Genomic DNA, 11,859 nt, shown 5'->3' on the forward strand with positions numbered 1-11,859 from the left:
ATCACTATCACTATCACCATCACTATGCCTTCACATCACTGATGCCTTCACATCACTGTGCCTTCACATCACTGATGCCTTCACATCACTGATGCCTTCACATCACTGATGCCTTCACATCACTGATGCCTTCACATCACTGATGCCTTCACATCACTGATGCCTTCACATCACTGTGCCTTCACATCACTGTGCCTTCACATCACTGATGCCAAAACGTTGGTAAATACCCATTAAATTGTTGGGAGGTTATACATGGAGTGTGTGACTTTATGATAGTTTATTCTCCTTTATTGTGATAGTTGATAGTTTATTCTCCTCTATTGCGATAGTTTATTCTCCGTTAGTCAGCGCCTCAACACAAACTATTCTTCTGGGTGTTTTTTTTACTTCCCCGAACTTACCAGGTTTTTCCTAAATAAATAATAGGAAAATCTGGGATTTATGGAAAACCTGGCGGAATTTTTGGGGAAAGTTACAAGATCCTGCAATCCTAGGAAAGACTAGGAAAGACTATACAGACAATCTGGGGTGAAATGTGGGTTAGGTTGAGGTATGGATGTTGCAGTGACCGTATTACCTCCACACTGGCAGTCACAAGTTTTTTATTTTTTATTCACACTTCTTTAACCAGGTAGGCTAGTTGAAGACAAGTTCTCATTTGCAACTGCGACCTGGCCAAGATAAAGCAAAAGCAGTGTGAACAGACAACAACATGGAGTAAACAATTAAGTCATGAAGGAAGTCAAATTCCACGTGAGCGTTTCGTCGATAATTAGGCTTCTCCAAGCTCAGATGCTGCTGATGGTCATTAGTAGCCTGCCAAACTTGCTGACTGCCTGGTACTCCGCACTCTATTGTCCCTCTAATCACTCTGACATCAATGCAAATCCTAATAGAACATCTAATCAAGCACTTCCATGAGATCATGTTCAGCAACGTTTCTATAGGCTATGAAATTGTGAAAAACAGAGCGTGTGCCTCTACTAAAAGAAGGGAGTATCCCATCAGCTTTCTATAGGCTAGGCCTACTATATTTATTCTCAACTTTCCTAATTTAAGCAGGGCTTATAATGTGAAGAAATAACCTAATAATTTATTAACATTTGTTGTCAGCCACATTTGCGGTTTTCTTTATACTAGTGGTTGTATTCGTTTGGGCTCTATCACATACCTACAACTGTCCCAGACTATGTTTTGATTATGTGTTTCTCATACAGAATAGAATAGGTCAACTTTTGTACTATGGGGGATAGTAGATTGACATAGGCTAGTGCTTTTGCTGTTTGTTAAGACTCCTCATCTTATTGGCTGAAAAGTAAAATGTGGACAATTCTTCCAATATCTTCAATATGCACCTCGAAGATTTGGATAAGGACGCGGGAGTTGCGTCCCTGATGTGTCTGTCTTCCCCTGACAGTTAATTGCTTGACCATCACCGGCTGATGACGTTTACATTGACTGCCACAGTCCTATGTTGAGGACTGGATGTCTCCTATATAGACAGTCTGGGGTGATGAAGGTTAGGTTAAAGACTATGTCTCCTATATAGACAGTCCTGGGTGAAGTGAAGGTTAGGATTAGACTGGATGTCTCCTATATGAACAGTCTGGGGTGAAGTGAAGTTAGGTTAAAGACTGGATGTCTCCTAGACAGTCTGGGGTGAAGTGAAGGTTAGGTTAAAGCTGGATGTCTCCTTTGATACAGATATATTATAATATCCCACAGACATGAGATGATCTAAATCATTCCTAGTAGTTCTGTGTTGACCTATACCCTGTCTCTCCCTCCAGACCTCAGCCTATGACAGTGTGTTGACCTATACCTGTCTCTCCCCTCAGACCTCAGCCTATGACAGTGTGTTGACCTATACCCTGACCTATACCCTGTCTCTCCCCTCCAGACCTCAGCCTATGACAGTGTGTTGACCTATACCCCTGACCTATACCCTGTCTCTGCACTCCAGACCTCAGCCTATGACAGTGTGTTGACCTATACCCTGTCTCTCCCTCCAGACCTCAGCCTTACAGGCAGCCTATGACAGTCTGTGCGGTGAAACAGGGGACCTCCAGCTGTTCCTTACTTCTGATAAAGTACACAGGGGATACCGTCAGGTGGCCCAGCTACGAACTGGGACAGCTTCAACACTGATCTCAACAAGGTCAGTAGCGGCGTTGCGGGGCAAAGGGTTATCCTGATCAGAATGGCCCATTTTTGTTGGGTCTGTAATGGGAGAGGACTGTTCTTGTTTTCTATTTCTATGTCATTATTAATCACATTTCCCATCCACAGTTCCTATGCAGTAAAGTATACACATTCACCACAGCTGTGCTGGACACAGGAAACAGGAAGTTTCGCTGTCATTTTATAAATGTTCGTTTCAAATGGGTGGGATCTTTTTGTGTCGGTAAAATTAATTATGGGAGAAATGCCGGTGGAAACGCTTTTATGTGCAAATATGGATCAATCATTTTTATTAAAAATAAATGTTATTTAATGATTATTTAACTAGGCAAGTCAGTTATAAACAAATTCTTATTTACAATGACGGCTAAACCCGGACGACGTAGGCTGATTGATTGTGCCGCCCTATGGGACTCCCAATCACGGCCGGATGTGATACAGACGGAATCGAACCAGGGACTGTAGTGACACCTCTTGCACTGAGATGCAGTGCCTTAGACCCCTGCGCCACTGGGAACCTAACCATCATATCGTCGTAAGTTGGATGATATGACGCGTGGTCCTCCCATTAGGACTCAGGAAACCATGCAGTTTATTAGGCTACAGTTGAAATAAATTCTGATCTACTTCACAGGGTCTTATTCTGGCTGATCGATGCTCGACTGTCCGTTTGACAAATAAAAAATGATTCTTGCTCTTCTCCATTATATCTGTATGTGAGAGATGTTGGCTGGAGGGCACGTGCCAAGAACAGTGATTTCTTTTTTGACATAACACTCTGTATGGAAACACATTACTTAAAAAAAAAAAAAATGGGGGGACTTTTATTCAAAACATGAAAAGCTGAAGCTGAAGAGTACATTTGTTTCGCCACGTTATCACTCACTGATTCTGTGATGGTGGAAAAACACCACTGTTTATGGTGTTTTTATTTATTTTTAAATCTCCATTTGTATGGAAACCTTGTGGTACAATAGTCATACAGTACGTCTGGGAGTTTTAACAACAAAAAACAAAAGTTATGCCGATTTTTGTAACAGTGGAAAAATAAATAGTTGGTTGAGTAGACCTAGTGGGTAGCCAGGCTAGTTTACCATGCTCTCTAAGGGGTTGAGTGGGTAGCCAGGCTAGTTTACCTTGCTCTCAAAGGGGTTGAGTGGGTAGCCAGGCTAGTTTACCTTGCTCTCTAAGGGGTTGAGTGGGTAGCCAGGCTAGTTTACCTTGCTCTCTCAGGGGTTGAGTGGGTAGCCAGGCTAGTTTACCTTGCTCTCTCAGGGGTTGAGTGGGTAGCCAGGCTAGTTTACCATGCTCTCTCAGGGGTTGAGTGGGTAGCCAGGCTAGTTTACCATGCTCTCTCAGGGGTTGAGTGGGTAGCCAGGCTAGTTTACCATGCTCTCTCAGGGGTTGAGTGGGTAGCCAGGCTAGTTTACCATGCTCTCTCAGGGGTTGAGTGGGTAGCCAGGCTAGTTTACCATGCTCTCTCAGGGGTTGAGTGGGTAGCCAGGCTAGTTTACCATGCTCTCTCAGGGGTTGAGTGGGTAGCCAGGCTAGTTTACCATGCTCTCTCAGGGGTTGAGTGGGTTCCCAGGCTTATTTACCATGCTCTCTCAGGGGTTGAGTGGGTAGCCAGGCTGGTTTAAGGATGCTCTCTCAGGGGTTGAGTGGGTAGCCAGGCTGTGTTTACCATGCTCTCTCAGGGGTTGAGTGGGTAGCCAGGCTGGTTTTACCATGCTCTTAAGGGTTGTAAAAATGGTAGCCAGGCTATTATTTTTTTTTTTTACATGTCTTGCTCTCTAAGGGGTTGAGTGGGTAGCCAGGCTAGTTTACCATCTCTAAGGGGTTGAGTGGGTAGCCAGGCTAGTTTACCATGCTCTCTTAAGGGGTTGGTGGGTGGAGCCAGCACTCTGCCCCAGCTCCTGGATGGCCTTTACTGCTCTCTCCAGGGGTTGGTAAATAGCCAGGCTCAATTATAACATCACCAATCACTCTCACACTACAGGGGTTGAGTGGGTAGCCAGGCTAGTTTACCATGCTCTCTCAGGGTTATGTGGTTATAGCCAGGTTATTTACCATGCTCTCTCAGGGTTGAGTGGGTAACTAACAGGCTATTTACCATGCTCTCTCAGGGGTTGAGTGGGTAGCCAGGCTAGTTTACCATCCCTCTCTCTCAGGGGTTAGTGTTAACTAACAGGTTATTTACCATGCTCTCTGTATATTCCACTAGTTATGGGTAGCCAGGCTAGTTATAGAACACATCTCTCCCTGTATATGGTTGAGTTATAGCCAGGCTAGTTTACCATGCTCTCTCAGGGGTTGAGTGGGTAGCCAGGCTAGTTCACCTTGCCCTCCCCTAAGGGAGTTGATTAGACCTAATTCATGCCAGGAAAATGCACCCCACACCGTACCAGAGTTATTACCAGAACCCTCATTTCCTGATGTTTCCTTCATTTTATTTGACCTGTACATACTCTTCTTTGTTATAACTCGCTGTTATAGTAAGACTGGACTATCAATATGGTTATGATAAGGATGTCTATATTGCTGGTTAGATTTAATGGCACAATAAACATTACACTGTACGTGTGGGTGTTTATTAATAACCTGCCCAGGGACTGTGGTTGAAAATTAGCCGGCTGGCTAAAACACACTTTTACTGAAACGTTGATTAATGTGCACTGTCCCCTGTAAAATAAAATAAACTAAACTATTATTTTTTTTTTTTATACATGTCTTGCCTTTACGCACTTCACTTCCTGGTTCATTCAGTTATAACTAAAGGTCTCTATGAGGTCACGGATGTTTCTTGGCACAATCCACAATCCTCTTGTGTAAAGTCTCCCTTAGAATAACTAACGGTATTTTGGCCTCAATCCCCTTCCTGGTTTAAAACAGGTTAGGTTAAAATATGCTTCCCCCTGTTAATGTTGCAGGTAACCGTGGGTGTGTATGACCCCTGCACTCTGCCCCAGCATCCTGGATGGCCTCTGAGGAATCTGCTGTTTCTCCTAGCCAGCAAATGGTAAATAACAAGTTCCAATTATAACATCACCCCCTGTAATCACATAACTAACAGGTTATTACTAGAACACATCCTCCCCAGTATTATAACTAACAGGTTATTATAGAACCTCCCTCCTGTATATTCCACTAGTTATAACTAACAGGTTATTATAGAACATCCCTCCCCTGTATATGTAGTTATAACTAACAGGTTATTATAGAACACATCCCTCCCCTGTATATGTAGTTATAACTAACAGGTTGTTATAGAACACATCCCTCCCCTGTATGTAGTTATAACTAACAGGTTGTTATAGAACACATCCCTCCCCTGTATATTCCACTAGTTATAACTAACAGGGTATTATAGAACACATCCCTCCCCTGTATATGTAGTTATACCTAACAGGTTATTATAGAACACATCCCTCCCCTGTATATGTAGTTATAACTAACAGGTTATTATATGAACACATCCCTCCCCTGTATAGTTTATAACTAACAGGTTATTATAGAACACATCCCCTCCCCCCTCCCCTGTATATTCCACTAGTTATACCTAACAGGGTATTATAGAACACATCCCTCCCCTGTATATTCCACTAGTTATAACTAACAGGTTATTATAGAACACATCCCTCCCCTGTATATTCCACTAGTTATAACTAACAGGTTATTGTAGAACACATCCACTCCCCTGTATATGTAGTTATAACTAACAGGTTATTATAGAACACATCCCTCCCCTGTATATGTAGTTATAACTAACAGGTTATTATAAAACACATCCCTCCCTGTATATTCCACTAGTTATAACTAACAGGGTATTATAGAATTGCATCCACTCCTGTATATGTAGTTATAACTAACAGGCTATTATAGAACACATCCTCCCCTGTATATGTAGTTATAACTAACAGGTTATTATAGAACACATCCCTCCCCCTAACAGTTATTATTCCACTCCCTGTAGTTATAACTAACAGGTTATTATAGAACACATCCCTCCCCTGTATATGTAGTTATAACTAACGGGTTATTATAGAACACATCCCTCCCTGTATATTCCACTAGTTATAACTAACAGGCACATATATGTAGTTATAACTAACAGGTTATTATAGAACACATCCCTCCCCTAACAGGTTTATAGAACACATCCCTCCCCTGTATAGTTATAACTAACAGGTTATTATAGAACACATCCCTCCCTGTATATGTAGTTATAACTAACAGGTTATTATAGAACACATCCCTCCCCTGTATATTCCACTAGTTATAACTAACAGGGTATTATAGAACACATCCCTCCCCTGTATATGTAGTTATAACTAACAGGTTATTATAGAACACATCCCTCCCTGTATATTCCACTAGTTATAACTAACAGGGTATTATAGAACACATCCCTCCCCTGTATATGTAGTTATAACTAACAGGTTGATTATAAGAACACATCCCTCCCCTGTATATGTAGTTATAACTAACAGGGTATTATAGAACACATCCCTCCCTGTATATGTAGTTATAACTAACAGGTTATTATAGAACACATCCCTCCCCTGTATATGTAGTTATAACTAACAGGTTATTATAGAACACATCCCTCCCCTGTATATGTAGTTATAACTAACAGGTTATTATAGAACACATCCCTCCCCTGTATATGTAGTTATAACTAACAGGTTGTTATAGAACACATCCTCCCTGTATATGTAGTTATAACTAACAGGTTATTATAGAACATCCCTCCCCTGTATATGTAGTTATAACTAACAGGGTTATTATAGAACACATAATATAATATATAATAATATAATAATATAATATATGCCATTTTCACTAGTTATATCTAACGACTTACAGAACATCCTCCCTGCATACAATAACTACGGTTATTATAGAACTTACATCCACTCCCTGTATATGTAGTTATAACTACCCTGGTTACAAGCGCCATGCTCCCTGTAACTGAGCTACAGAAGGACCACATCCTCCCCTGTATGTAGTTATAACTAACAGGGTATTATAGAACACATCCCTCCCTGTATATTCCACTAGTTATAACTAACAGGTTATTATAGAACACATCCCTCCTGTATATTCCACTAGTTATAACTAACAGGTTATTATAGAACACATCCCTCCCCTGTATATGTAGTTATAACTAACAGGTTATTATAAGAACACATCCCTCCCCTGTATATTCCACTAGTTATAACTAACAGGTTATTATAGAACACATCCCTCCTGTATATTCCACTAGTTATAACTAACAGGTTATTATAGAACATCCCTCCCCTGTATATTCCACTAGTTATAACTAACAGGTTATTATAGAACACATCCCTCCCTGTATATTCCACTAGTTATAACTAACAGGTTATTATAGAACACATCCCTCCCCTGTATATGTAGTTATAACTAACAGGTTATTATAGAACACATCCCTCCCTGTATATGTAGTCATTACTGAAAGAGATCATGATACCTCACATCTCAAAATAGGGCTACTTAATGTTAGATCCCTTACTTCAAAGGCAATTATTATAGTCAATGAACTAATCACTGATCATAATCTTGATGTGATTGGCCTGACTGAAACATGGCTTAAGCCTGATGAATTTACTGTGTTAAATGAGGCCTCACCTCCTGGCTACACTAGTGACCATATCCCCGTGCATCCGCAAAGACGGAGGTGTTGCTAACATTTACGATAGCAAATTTCAATTTACAAAAGAAATGACGTTTTTAGTCTTTTGAGCTTCTAGTCATGAAATCTATGCAGCCTACTCAATCACTTTTTATAGCTACTGTTTACAGGCCTCCTGGGCCATATACAGCGTTCTCACTGAGTTCCCTGAATTCTATCAGACCTTGTAGTCATTGCAGATAATATTCTAATCTTTGGTGACTTTAATATTCACATGGAAAAGTCCACAGACCCACTCCAAAGGCTTTTGGAGCCATCATCGACTCAGTGGGTTTTGTCCAACATGTCTCTGGACCCACTCACTCTCACAGTCATACGCTGGACCTAGTTTTGTCCCATGGAATAAATGTTGTGGATCTTAATGTTTTTCCTCATAATCCTGGACTATCAGACCACCATTTTATTACGTTTGCAATTGCAACAAATAATCTGCTCAGACCCCAACCAAGGAACATCAAAAGTCGTGCTATAAATTCACAGACAACACAAAGATTCCTTGATGCCCTCCCAGACTCCCCTCTGCCTACCCAAGGACGCCAGAGGACAAAAATCCGTTAACCACCTAACTGAGGATCTCACTTAACCTTGCGCAATACCCTAGATGCAGTTGCACCCCTAAAACTAAAAAAATGTCTCATAAGAAACTAGCTCCATGGTACACAGAAAATACCAGCTCTGAAGCAAGCTTCCAGAATTGAACGAAATGGCGCCACACCAAACTGGAAGTCTTCCGACTAGCTTGGAAGGATGGTACCGTGCAGTACCGAAGAGCCCTTACTGCTGCTCGATCGTCCTATTTTCTAACTTAATTGAGGAAAATAAGAACAATCCGAAATTCCTTTTTGATACTGTGGCAAAGCTAACTAAAAGCAGCATTCCCCAAGAGAGGATGACTTGCACTTTAGCAGTGATAAATTCATGAACTTCTTGAGGAAAAAGATTATGATTATTAGAAAGCAAATTACGGACTCCTCTTTAAACCTGCGTATTCCTCCAAACCTCAGTTGTCCTGAGTCTGCACAACTCTGCCAGACCTAGATTTCAAGAGAGACGCTCAAGTGTTTTAGTACTATATCTCTTGACACAATGATGAAAATAATCATGGCCTCTAAACCTTCAAGCTGTATACTGACCCTATTCCAACTAAACTACTGAAAGAGCTGCTTCCCTGTGCTTGGCCCTCCATGTTGAACATAATAAACGGCTCTCTATCCACTGATGTGTACCAAACTCACTATCAAAAGTGGCAGTAATAAAGCCTCTCTGGAAAAACCAAACCTTGACCCAGAAAATATAAAAACTATCGGCCTATATCAAATCTTCCATTCCTTCTCAAAGATTTTAGAGAAGGTTGTTGGGCAAGATAACTCACTGCCTTCCTGAAGACAAAACAATGCATACGAAATGCTTCAGTCTGGCTTTAGACCCCATCATAGCACTGAGACGGCACTTGTGAAGGTGGTAAATGACATTTTGATGGCATCGGACCGAGGCTCTGCATCTGTCCTCGTGCTCCTAGACCTTAGTGCTGCTTTTGATACCATCGATCACCACATTCTTTTGGAGAGATTGGAAACCCAAATTGGTCTACACGGACATGTTCTGGCCTGGTTTAGGTCTTATCTGTCGGAAAGATATCAGTTTGTCTCTGTGAATGGTTTGTCCTCTGACAAATCAACTGTACATTTCGGTGTTCCTCAAGGTTCTGTTTTAGGACCACTATTGTTTTCACTATATATTTTACCTCTTGGGGATGTTATTCGAAAACATAATGTAAACTTTCACTGCTATGCGGATGACACACAGCTGTACATTTCAATGAAACACGGTGAAGCACCAAAATTGCCCTCGCTAGAAGCATGTGTTTCAGACATAAGGAAGTGGATGGCTGCAAACTTTCTACTATTAAACTCGGACAAAACAGAGATGCTTGTTCTAGGTCCCAAGAAACAAAGAGATCTTCTGTTGAATCTGACAATTAATCTTAATGGTTGTACAGTCGTCTCAAATAAAACTGTGAAGGACCTCGGCGTTACTCTGGACCCTGATCTCTCTTTTGAAGAACATATCAAGACCATTTCGAGGACAGCTTTTTTCCATCTACGTAACATTGCAAAAATCAGAAACTTTCTGTCCAAAAATGATGCAGAAAAATTAATCCATGCTTTTGTCACTTCTAGGTTAGACTACTGCAATGCTCTATTTTCCGGCTACCCGGATAAAGCACTAAATAAACTTCAGTTAGTGCTAAATACGGCTGCTAGAATCCTGACTAGAACCAAAAAATTTGATCATATTACTCCAGTGCTAGCCTCTCTACACTGGCTTCCTGTCAAAGCAAGGGCTGATTTCAAGGTTTTACTGCTAACCTACAAAGCATTACATGGGCTTGCTCCTACCTACCTCTCTGATTTGGTCCTGCCGTACATACCTATACGTACGCTACGGTCACAAGACGCAGGCCTCCTAATTGTCCCTAGAATTTCTAAGCAAACAGCTGGAGGCAGGGCTTTCTCCTATAGAGCTCCATTTTTATGGAACGGTCTGCCTACCCATGTCAGAGACGCAAACTCGGTCTCAACCTTTAAGTCTTTACTGAAGACTCATCTCTTCAGTGGGTCATATGATTGAGTGTAGTCTGGCCCAGGAGTGGGAAGGTGAACGGAAAGGCTCTGGAGCAACGAACCGCCCTTGCTGTCTCTGCCTGGCCGGTTCCCCTTTTTCCACTGGGATTCTCTGCCTCTAACCCTGTTACGGGGCTGAGTCACTGGCTTGCTGGGGCTCTCTCGTGCCGTCCCTGGGGGGTGCGTCACCTGGGTGGGTTGATTCACTGTTGTGGTCGGCCTGTCTGGGTTTCCCCCTTGGGTTGTACCGTGTCGGAGATCTTTGTGGGCTATACTCGGCCTTGTCTCAGGATGGTAAGTTGGTGGTTGTAGATTTCCCTCTAGTGGTGTGGGGGCTGTGCTTTGGCAAAGTGGGTGGGGTTATATCCTTCCTGTTTGGCCCTGTCCGGGGTGTCCTCGGATGGGGCCACAGTGTCTCCTGACCCCTCCTGTCTCAGCCTCCAGTATTTATGCTGCAGTAGTTTATGTGTCGGGGGCTAGGGTCAGTTTGTTTATCTGGAGTACTTCTCCTGTCCTATTCGGTGTCCTGTGTAAATCTAAGTGTGCGTTCTCTAATTCTCTTCCTTCTCTCCTTCTTTCTCTCTCTCGGAGGACCTGAGCCCTAGAACCATGCCCCAGGACTACCTGACATGATGACTCCTTGCTGTCCCCAGTCCACCTGGCCATGCTGCTGCTCCAGTTTCAACTGGCCTGGGCCCTAGGACCATGTCCCAGGACTACCTGACATGAGGACTCCTTGCTGTCCCCAGTCCACCTGGCCATGCTCCTGCTCCAGTTTCAACTGTTCTGCCTTACTATTATTCAACCATGCTGGTCATTTATGAACATTTGAACATCTTGGCCACGTTCTGTTATAATCTCCACCCGGCACAGCCAGAAGAGGACTGGCCACCCCACATATGCTCTCTCTAATTCTCTCTTTCTTTCTCTCTCTCGGAGGACCTGAGCCCTAGGACCGTGCCCCAGGACTACCTGACATGATGGCTCCTTGCTGTCCCCAGTCCACCTGACTGTGCTGCTGCTCCAGTTTCAACTGTTCTGCCTTATTATTATTTGACCATGCTGGTCATTTATGAACATTTGAACATCTTGGTCATTTTCTGTTATAATCTCTACCCGGCACAGCCAGAAGAGGACTGGCCACCCCACATAGCCCGGTTCCTCTCTAGGTTTCTTCCTAGGTTTTGGCCTTTCTAGGGAGTTTTTCCTAGCCACCGTGCTTTTACACCTGCATTGTTTGCTGTTTGGGGTTTTAGGCTGGGTTTCTGTACAGCACTTTGAGATATCAGCTGATGTACGAAGGGCTATATAAATAAATTTGATTTGATTTGATTTGAT

General features: G+C 42.5%; 1 protein-coding gene across 1 annotated transcript in view; it reads left to right on the forward strand.

Moving 5' to 3' along the window:
• The window catches only part of LOC124032452 (ubiquitin-like modifier-activating enzyme ATG7), a 34,581-nt gene that overhangs the window by 3,904 nt on the left and 18,818 nt on the right, over positions 1-11,859 (forward strand). The window lies entirely within an intron of this gene.

This window comes from Oncorhynchus gorbuscha, linkage group LG03 (genome assembly GCF_021184085.1).
Source record: "Oncorhynchus gorbuscha isolate QuinsamMale2020 ecotype Even-year linkage group LG03, OgorEven_v1.0, whole genome shotgun sequence".
NCBI classification, from domain to species: Eukaryota; Metazoa; Chordata; class Actinopteri; order Salmoniformes; family Salmonidae; genus Oncorhynchus; species Oncorhynchus gorbuscha.